This window comes from Magnolia sinica, chromosome 14 (assembly GCF_029962835.1).
Source record: "Magnolia sinica isolate HGM2019 chromosome 14, MsV1, whole genome shotgun sequence".
In the NCBI taxonomy this organism is placed as follows: Eukaryota; Viridiplantae; Streptophyta; class Magnoliopsida; order Magnoliales; family Magnoliaceae; genus Magnolia; species Magnolia sinica.
The window spans coordinates 34,394,246-34,405,483 of record NC_080586.1 but is presented as its reverse complement, the minus strand read 5'-3'; the positions used below and the strand labels follow the sequence as shown (position 1 = coordinate 34,405,483).

Below are 11,238 nucleotides of genomic sequence, written 5' to 3'. Positions count from 1 at the left end.
ATCTGAATATGGCTTCAAATCATCTCGAGGAACTCCAAAACTCTGAAATAAACTTCCTAAACTGCAATGGAAATAAAAAATTGAAAATATCAGTTTCTCAACAAAAACTAAAAGGAGATACAATTTCACAAATGTTACCAAGTACCAAAGGCATTATCTTTTTTTAATTTTTTTAATTTTTTCAATTTCTCCATTTTTCCTCCTAATCAAAGAACTACACCAAAAACTAGCCACCGACGACAGGTAGCCCCATCGGTCGGCTAAGGCTAGTTTTGTTGTAGTGTCATTCATTGATTCAGTTGTTGTTTGGTCAAAAAAATTAAGAGGGAGAGATGAAAGCAAGTGATATCTACCAGGGATGGTAGTTTTAGTTGTTTGATTAATACTTATAAGTTTTGAAATATTTAATATTACTTTAAAATTTCTTTAACTTAAGAATTAAATTTTGAGTCGAGCATACTAGCTGGATTTTGAGTTTTTCATTTTTGAATTATGGTTCGTCTAGCTAAGATATGTCTAAGTAGGCTTGTATGGATAAATAATTATGATATGCGGGCTATTATTTGTCAAATACCTTGAACATGCATACAACATGTTTATAAATTAATACTAACACATATAGAAACAGATGTGGCAAGAAACATCCCATTTTATAGTATTTGTCATGGCCTAAGTAGCTCACCAGTCGTGACTTATTTAAACTCTCCAAGCCTCTAGTACTTGCTAGTTGAGTGAGTCAGGCCAGGATCCTTAACTAGACAGACTGAGGCTGCAACATAATAGATCAATTAGGTAAAACACAAACAACAAGTTCCATAAAGAATAAGCAAATAGGAAACAAAAATAAGATCACCCTTTACTGCAACTTTCTAAACTTTTTCTTTTTATGGGTATAAATTCCTGCTATTTTATTTTATCACTAGAAGGATCCTTTCCATCCCATAATTTGTTTATGTTCTAATGTATTTTTTAGCATTTAGGCTGGTAATTTTAGCTCTCTATGGAAACATTATTTGAACTTTATTGTTCTTTATCACGAAGCGTTTATATTTCTCCTACAACTCTTTTTAGCTTTCTTTCTGTATCTCTGAAACAAGGAATTAACAACCAAGATGAGTTCTGTTTGTCCATTTGCTAAAGCAATAGAGACTGGTGCTCTTTGTCCTATGAAGTCTGAGGAGAACAGTGATACACATTAGGCAGGGAACACTGACAATGAAAAGGAGGACAAGAACTCCCTGGCCATATCTCCAAAGTGCCCATTTGGATACAATTCTCATGACAAGGTTAAAAAGTTGTAAGAAGTGCAAATGAAATGAAACCTCATCCTTCAAATAATTACGTTCTTCCAAAGGAAGATCATGTGTACAAAGTATTCTCTTCATATCACAAATTCTAAGGGTAGGCATGGTAGGTCAAATCATAACACAGAGACATGATACTTACTTTGCATGTATGAAGACAGGGGAAGCTAAAAACTCTTCGGCAGGCTCCTGCAAGATATCTTCACATTAATGGGCATCATAATTTTTTTGTTTGTTCATGCACAAATACTAGTTCACTTTGTCAAAAAGCATGTTACTGACAAATGGACAAATGACATTTAATAAAAGAATCCCAAGAGGAAGGCATACCGTCAGCATCAGATGCCACGTATTAATATCATGAACTCCCTCTAATACCGCCAGTAAAACATGACTAATGGATACCAGGAAAACACCAAGCTAGAACAGTTCCTTGCACCATCACAAAAAGGATAGCGCCAGATCAGATGTGCCCAAACAATCTTAAAAACTGTCATTGTGTGAGTAATGTGCGAATCTTTAATAACAGAATTGTAATGCGATTCTTTTTCCTTTACAAGTACCGGAATACCCATCAATTCATGAGCCAGGTCAGCTGACATGGATTCGCCATTTAATACAGAAACTGAAGACGAGCCATCAGGTCTAATCATCTCAGATAGAATAGAAGGGCTGAATAAAGGATGCATGTCATGAAGAATTTTATTATCATATGAAAATGAAAAACATTAGTAAAATAATAGCCTGGAAAGTAAGGACTGGATGAGCAGAAGAAAAACACTTCTAGAGCCATGGAATTAAAAGAAAATGCAAGGGTGTAAACTTTTGAAGAGAGGTTCTAAGGTAGAAACAAAAATATTATTCAAGCAAGTTAAAAGACTTCAAAATACACAAGGAAGAATCTAAGTCTAAATTTAATCAATTTAAAGTGGGGGAAATGCAATAACAAAAATGTAATGCCCTAAAATTCGGGGGGTCGAGCATAACTCAGCTCCCGAGTTTCAGAAACATCACTTATGCAACATATGAAATGATGAATGTATGTTGTCTGTATTAGTGCATAAAACATGAAGTAGATTGAGCCAAACTGCAAACATAATCCAGGGACAGGTGAAACATGCAAGCGGAAGACTGAAGAAATATATATATATATATATATATATATATATATAAAAGTCCCTGAGATATGTATGCTCTACCAGGTCATAATTACAAGTGTTTATTTTAAAGTATAAGTATCAAAATGAAATCACTCATTACAAAATAAACCCTGAATCCCCGTAGCTCAGGACACGGCTCACATGAACCCACCTGAGAACTGCATAAAGGAAAATGCCTCCTCATCATCCTCATACTCCTGCTCTGCCTCGTGGGTCGCATCATCATCTGCATCTAAGGCAGAGTCTAGTTAGTGTTGAAACATCGTCCTAGAACGTGGGAGTGAGTGATCAACTCAATGGAACTATACAGTAAAAGTTAATATATTATCAATTCAATCAAGCAGTAATGATAAGGCAATACAATCAAACATGTCCTAATTACTCTCGTTAATGCAAGGATGTATGTAGAAATGATGCATGCCCTCACCTGCACTCCCTCAGCGTCTTCATCTTACAGTACGTATGACAACCTCCCACAGTGCTCCACAATGCCAAGGCACATGCAATGCAGTGCATGAACATGATTTTCAAGTTGTTATTAGTCCTTTTCATACAGCAGGATTGGGAAGCTAAGGTACCTTCCTCATATCAATTCCCAAATGGTGATCCATTCTAGGGTCGTCAGTCCTAGACAATCTCATATGATATTGTGGTTCTAGGTCGCTGTAAAGGGCTCGTCACCAATCAATGCATGCCTATCATACCTTAGTTACTACTCTAAGGCTCATCGCCTTAATGCAGTATCAAGGTATGCTTGAGGTCACTACAAAGGGCTCGTCACCAATCAATGTAGGCCGACAGCACGAATATAGTGTCCCATACCACCATAATCGGCTCATGAGTCTGGATTGCTCACTGGTCACTACGGGGAGGCTCGTCACCCCAGTGTACGCCGACAGCTCGACCACGGTGTCCCATACCACCATGCTCGGCTCATGAGTCTTAGCGGATCGAGGTACCATAGTTAACGGGATTGCACTAGTAAGTTTGGTACCCTAGATTCAAACAATAGCGTCCATACATGGTGAACATCCACCGGGACAATCGGGTTACTTGACGAGCTCGACTAGCACGAGCGCATGTTGAGTTGAACAACATGAAGTGCGCAAACACTCTATGTGGCCAAACCACTGCTGACAACCCTAATACAACTCAGGTTCATCCAACACGTCCTACATGACAAAAGCAACCTTAGCCACGAACTCAAAGCTCGTTACCGATTCCCTAGACTATTTCATAGTCCCAAACACATCCAATCATAATGGATACTCATACCAGTAATTCAGAACAGTAATGGATCAACAATTCTAATCATACCAGCATGTGAGCATTTGATGGATTTCAACTTAACATGAATTCACACATAAGTAGCATCTAAGTTAAATAGACAAAGAATGTAAATTGCATGGAGGAAATCATACACATCATGAAGATAGTTGAGAATCTCTTCTCAACGCCCATAAAAAGTATAATATATTACACACTTATTCATTTAGACATTTCTACAAACACTTAGGCTACATATTCCAACATACATGACGTATGTTGATGATAGCACACATTAGGACAATTCCTCTTACCAAGGAGTTGTTACACATACAACTAGCACAAACATGCGACAATTAATCATGGCAACCACATGCTCATATTTCATACGTATACGATACTTTCTACATATACATGGAATACACAAATCTCAATATAGTTCATATATATCAGAAATGCAATACAAACATCACATTTGGCATGTGAAATTGCACCCACAACATTAATAAACCATTAACCAACATTGAAAGCCTTGAAAACCATAACCTATACGAATATAGTCCACACCTTTAACCAGAAAGTGTGCAACAGATCTGATTCAGACGATAAGTCTTCATCAACGACGACTAAATAACCTAAGGCATGAATTAAATTAGCTACATCAACACTTAGACTATTCTAAGCTCCAAAATAGGTTAGGGTTTGATTGACTTACCCAAGAATGAGCTTAAAATCATCGGAATAACGATTCAGATGCAATGGATTAGGTATGCAGAGTAAATGGGAAGAATCTCAAGATGATCCACCAAATTCTCTCTCACTTTCTCTCTCTTTCTTAGCTAGGGTTTGGAAAATTCCTATGGAGTTTGAGAGTGAGGGTTTAAGGTCTTTATATAGGCCTAAATTTGATGGAAATAGCCCCAGGGCCAAGGTATACTTAGGTTATAACTAAATCGGGTCTATTTTGGTCCAATGGAGCACTTCTGGTGGCCCCTTTTCCACGTGCGGTCGGATTTAAGCTCACTAATATTGGATCTTAAGCAAGTTAAGTTTTCAGTCCGATCGGGTTTTCAGATCGCTCATGGTGGACTAATTTCAATTCAACGTTCACCGAAACTCGATCAGGGCCACAGGCACTTTGACTTGTATGGGCCATCTTTCCTAATCCGAGGGTAAATTTGGGTTAGAATCCAATGGTCAGAATGCTTAAAATCGATGTGCAAGTGACACGACTCAGATTTCTTAAATTCATATTCAATTTCTAAATAATTTCACCTTTCTCACGCTCTTTACTCCGGACTCAAGCAAATCATCTCAGGACATCATCTGGACTTATTTTTTGAGGTGATTGTCAAGCCCAACAGGGTGATCATAATTGTCTAAGATCATCGCTATCGGACTTTCGACACGCAGTCCACATCCGATACAAAGTTTCCAAGTACTCCCGAGAGTAACTGAATTTAGCGTTGAATCCTAGATTTCAGGGTAACATAGCGTTAATGATTCTACAGGTTTTGAGTCTTGTAGATCAAATTTAAAGTGATTAGTGCTAATTTCGTAGGTAATCGAGTTTAGCGCTAGTTAATTCACATTTAACTTCTAAAGGATTGAGTCTTAAGAGAATCCTGATTGAGGTGGTGCTCGGGTCTTTGCATGAAATTTTCTGGGACGTTACAAAAAAGGTTAGTAAGAGGAACCTGTGTATCAAGAAGAATCAGCCTTTCAGCAGAAATCTCAAGTTCAATTCTCGTTGTACAATGCCTAGCCAATGCTCGTGTTTCTTCTAACTGTATTGTAAAAGGTGGGAGCATTCCTGCAAGCCAGAATAGCTCAAACTTATCTCTACTCTAACCTAAGAACTCAAATCTCTAATCACTAGTTTAAATTAGCATCAGCATAGCCCTAATCATCAATTAGTCCAAAACAAAGGAACTACATTTGAGTAGAAAATAGATAAGTTTTCAGAGGATTTACTAGGCGAGCTCTCATTGAATCCGTAAAGCTCATTTAGTATCGTCGATTCACCAACACTGGTCGAACCAATGATGCTAATGACCGTGAAATCAGTATCGTCAGGAACTGCAAAATTGAAATGGAAGAGAGAGAAATAGGAGATTTAGGGGGGGTTTTTTTTAGGGTTTTTAGGGGTTTTAGGGTTTGGTGAAAGGAAGCGTACAAGGAGATTGAGGGATCCGACGGGCGGGAGACAGGACCAAAGAGCTGCTGATTCATCTTCGTCGCCACCGCTTTGAGTGAATTTAGAGATATGGCCACAGAGAGAGAGAGAGAGAGAGAGAGAGAGAGAGAGAGAGAGGATTGGGGAATAGAGAGAGAGAGTGAGAGGATTAGGGAACAAAGAGAGATAGGGAGGAAGATGAGAGAAAGGGTTAGGGAATGGAGTGAGAGAGAGAGAGAGAGAGAAATAGGGGGAGTTTTGGGCGTGGCTACGTTTCGAGCGCGTGCCCATTTTTGGCGTTGGGACACATGGACGGTCGTGCAAGGGACTCTGTGGGGCCCACTATAATGTATTTGCTTTATCCATTCTGTACATTAATTTTAGTAAATAATTCTAGTACATAATCCCAAAAATAAAGTAGATAGAAGGCCCAAGTGGACCACATCATAGGATGCACGTGTGATTTAATCTCCATGTTTCCTACCGTGTGGTCCACTTTAGCCTTCAATCTAACTAATTTTTGGTTTTATGCCCTATAATAATATTTCCAAATAGATTGACTTCTTAGATAGAACACATATATATTTTTACACCCTGTAAAGTCCCTTACACCACCGTTAATTATTAATGGTGTGGCACCTTTTAGCTATGGATTAAAACTGTAGTAACTATAGCTACAGTTTAAATCCGTAGCAAAACACCAACGTGGTCTGTATCCTTTGCCCCTTTTTTTGGTAGTGGGCTGGAGTGAACATAAGTCCTTGGACTAGGACTAAGGTTGTTGGTTAAATAATAAAAAACTAACTAAAGTCTCTTGTGGGAGCATCAGGCGAGAGTGTATAATAGATAGGTTCTTATGTATGATAACGGTCCTTGTATAAGGCTATAAAGGTCAGAGGTGAACCTGATTTAAAACCTTTGAAGTGAATCAAGTAAACTTAAAGAGAGTGCATCCGTCGGAGTGGAGTAGGAAAACCGAACTGCTATACCTACCTGTATTTAGGATTTTCATTTGAGCACTTTTCTAATTATTCTTATATAATTTCTTAGTTGAATTATATGTATGCATGATTAGATGAATGCTTTGATTGGAATAATTAGCACATCTCACACACATACACTATCGATTTATGGACTAGTTGTCTATTGATTTATGCTTTGTAGTCTATGTGATTGGACCCTCTATTGGATTGGAAGACTTAAAGTTAATTGGCTTACTTAGTTTAAATTAACATATTAGTTTAAGTAAGAAATTGTGTATTAAAAGGCATAAATTTTATTTGGTTCTAATCCTCCCTCTAGGACATAGCCATTCATTTCACATCTCTACAAAGCTTCCGTGAGCTGTAACGGACTATTCCATGCAATTTTGATTGGTATTAGAGTGGGTAGCTCTTTAAGGGCTTAACCACATTGAGTTGATCTAAGGAGGTTAAGAATGATATCTACCTAAGAGGGGTGTGCCGTCACACAATCACCACATTTTGACGGGTCTAAGTACGACTATTGGAAGGATATGATGAGGATCTTTTTAAGATCTCTTGACCCTATAGTTTGAGCAATTGTTGAATAAATATTTACTATGCCTGTAGAACAAGTCATGGTTGATGGTAGAACCATTAACGCTCCTAAAGATAAATCATAATGGAGTGCAGATGAGAGAGCGTGGTATATCTATGATGGCAAAACTCTTAATGCTATTTACTATGTATTTTTTCTAGATGAATTTAAATGTATTTACATATGTGAAACAGGTAAGGAAGCATGACACTTATTGGAAGTCATCCATGAGGGAATTAGCACAATAAAAAGATCAAAGTTTCAGCTCTTAATGAACTAATTTAAAAACATCATAATGAAAGAGTCTAAAACTTTCATGAAGTTTTATTCTAAACTTAAAGACCTTTAAAGAAGAGATCGGGACACTAGTTGATCGACATTGAAAACTGCCATCTCAGAAAATTCAGGAACAACCTCCCGAAAAGGCTGACCTCTCGACTAATAACGAGATTGGTAAATGAATGTATACATGAAAGAAAAGAAAAACTTAAGCATGACAACCATTACAACAAAGAGGTCGAATCCATAGGGACTAATTTTGTACGTTTCTCAAAGTAACTAGAAATATAACTAGAAGAAGATGTAAGTCTAAATATGAAATATTTGAAAGAGTAATTTTGAATTTGTAATTAAAACTTATAAATTTAAAGGTGGGAATTAGGGTGCCAAGGATCCACTTATATCTTCTCAGGATTCTACCTTGCTTGATTCAGGAAATCCAACTGGAATTGGAGTCCTATCTTATCCAATTGGAAGAGAGAGATAATTGAATATCTGAACTTCTCATGAACCTAATCTCAACGGATGAGAATTGTGAGGATTGGAAGTGATTCCATCAGCCAACCATGCCCAGGAGACAATGGGAAACAATAGGATATACCAATCTCACAACCAATCATAGGATAATTATGAAGATTAGGAAGGATTCCATCACCCTACCATGCCCAAGGGATGATGGTGAACAACGGGACTTGTTAATTTCACAATCTCAAATCAGGAAAACAAGATATTCAAAGCAATTGCAGATCTATTGTAATTTGTCACAACAAACCATTAAAAACTAAAAATATTCTTAAATAAAAAACTAGAATCCATAAGGTTCAATAAAAACATGAATCAAATCAAAACAAACATCCTAATCACGCTATAAGCTTCACTTCTTAACCCTAGCTAAGAGGTGTAGTAAACCATAGACATGATTGAACTAAAATTTCTTAAGAAAAGCATAAAAACAACTAAGGAAGAAGAAGAAAGACTCTTGGTGGCGGCTCTCCATGCTTTTGTTCCACTCCTTAAACCCTAAAAGATGCCTAGGAACATCGTAGGAACTCCTATTTATAGTTTGGGAACTCCAACTTTCGCACCGAGTTGAAAAAGTCCGGAAATCACCTCAAATTTACGCAGTCTACGCAAAATTTGCATGAGCCTCGACTAGTCGAGGACAACCTTCGACTGGTCGAGGGTCACCTTTGAATGGTCAAGGATGACGAGAATTTGGAGGATAATGTTGCTGGAGTTTGAGTCGAAGATTCCTAGACTAGTCGAGCAAGAGCCAGGACTAATCGAAGCTTAGACTAGTCGAGGATCATAAACATTCACTTCAAAACTTCAATTCTCTTCATTCCTCACTTGGTTTTCTTGGATCTTTGGCATGTGAATTCTTCATTCTTTGTCTTCTAAGATCTAATCTTTTGCTTGGTGATTCTTGAGCATCAAATCCATGCTTTTAATATTCTTTTCAATCTAAGCTCTAAGATTTACCTTGTAACAAAAACATGTATAAAATAGACCATTTGACATAAATAGGATTGAAAAGAATATTATCACACTTAAAATAAGATATAAATAGGAGAGAATATGCAATATTTGACACTCAGCACACTCCCCAACCAACATTTTGCCAGTCTCGAGCAAAACGTGTGTGAAGTAAACCTCAATTTTCAATGTTTAAACCTTTTTCAGTAAACAATCTCTTGTGCAATTGAGTATGAATGAGTAAAATTAAGACGAGAAAGTGGGACTTTGAAAACCTAGATCCGAATCAAATAAGTAGTCAATTAAATAAGTTCTTTAGCAATTTTTTCAGAGCATAAGTTCCTATATCATGTTTTTCAATGTGCTCAGTGCAAATCAACTCCTAATAAAAATACTATCTTTTCATAATGTTTGCCATGCTCATCACTTCAAGATTGGTTGAAAATTCAAGTATTGATTCCAAACTTATCCCCTTTTCCTTCTTCTTTTAGTTTTTGATTTTATATCAACAGTCATTTGTATTCATTTAGTCTTTTCATCTTTTCTCTTTTCTTTCAGATTTTTCATTCTTTTTCAAACTTTTTAGTCTTTTCACCATACATGACCTTTTTGTCGATCTCTTATTTTTTAACTGGTCCTTTTCTTCTTTTAAGGTGGATAAAATTCTCCAGATTCGATTCTCAATATCTTTTAATGATCATCATACTAACAATCAGAAAATCTAGTACTATTCACAGAAAACAAATTGAACGTGTCTTGTGATTTAGATTAACATGATATTTAAACTTCCCTTTAATCAATTGAGTGTAAGAACTGTAAGTGATAGGCTACTTAGTTGCTCAAACTCCAACAATTCAAAATTTACTTTTTATCTTATCATAAAAAATACTCTAAGCACAAATTATCAAATTCCAAACATGTTTTATCTTGAAAAATTGAAAAATTTCCACAATTTTTACTTAAAATTAAGAAAATGTTGATTAGTTTACCTAATCCACACCCCCAACCTAAAATCTACATTGTCCTCAATGTAAAAGATGTAAGCATGTAATGCCAAAGAGGCAATAAAAAGAAATGGAGTAGTGATGGAAAGGTATCACCTGAAAAAGGAGAATTGAGGCTTTTCCACGAATCTCAACATAAGATGGGCTATCATAAAGACTAAACAAACATGGAAAGCAAACAATCCTAGTCTTATGAAAGTAGTAAATTCTAATCCTAAACTATGAAAGCAGGAAAAATCTACTCAGTCATGTATCCAGGTTTTTCCTTCGGCCAGTATCTTGATAAATTTCTCAGTAGGTTTCTCAACAAGATCTTCCAAAAGCCCTTTTTTAATGTCAGTACACCATGGTGAATTAGAGACTACAAGTTGATGAAATTCTAAAAAATTCTCAGTAGGTGATGTAGGCTCCACACATTCTGAAGTTTCAGACTTCGGTTTAATTTTCAGCTTCTCCTCCTTTAATGGTAAACATTCAGGATCTGGGGAAGGAGGGGCTTCAGAATAAGGGTTCTCTTGGTCAGTAACAACCATCGGGTATGTCTCTTCTTGACCTAAGTAAATTTGTTCAAGATTAGTGGGCAAAGGTTTTAGGTCAAGCTTCGGTGTCTTGAAGCTAGACAGTAGAGGTATCACATCAGTTTGGGGTAAATCTTCAAATTGTGGCCTTCACCGGTTAACTTTAAGTACTGATGCAGTTTCAAGCATGACATCCATCTCCCTAATCGTGTCATCATCCAAATCAGGGGTGTCATGCTCCAAACTTAGAAACCGGGCTTACAGAATTCTCGATCACCGAATTCAGCACCGACAGCCTCCTTAGTGTCCCATTCTCGGCTCCTGGCACCCATATGCCAGATTTTGATCCTGAGATCCTACAAGGAAGAATTTTAATATAATTTTTTTTGTAATGGAGCATAACCACAAGCATAACCAAGTCACAAAATAACATCACCACATATCCACTATATCAAAACTTAGAGTACCATGCGAAAAGGGAAATACAAATGTAGA

The 11,238-nt window shown here is 36.9% G+C and overlaps 1 long non-coding RNA gene across 1 annotated transcript; it reads right to left on the bottom strand.

The window, feature by feature from the left end:
• Positions 1 to 310: 310 nt before the first annotated feature.
• Positions 311 to 2,169, bottom strand: LOC131225320 (uncharacterized). The gene is made up of 4 exons (XR_009161300.1): positions 1,868 to 2,169; positions 1,635 to 1,736; positions 1,447 to 1,493; positions 311 to 769 (listed from the first exon to the last, which is right to left on the bottom strand). It is a non-coding gene; the product is annotated as an uncharacterized LOC131225320 (long non-coding RNA).
• Between the last annotated feature and the right edge of the window lie 9,069 nt (positions 2,170 to 11,238).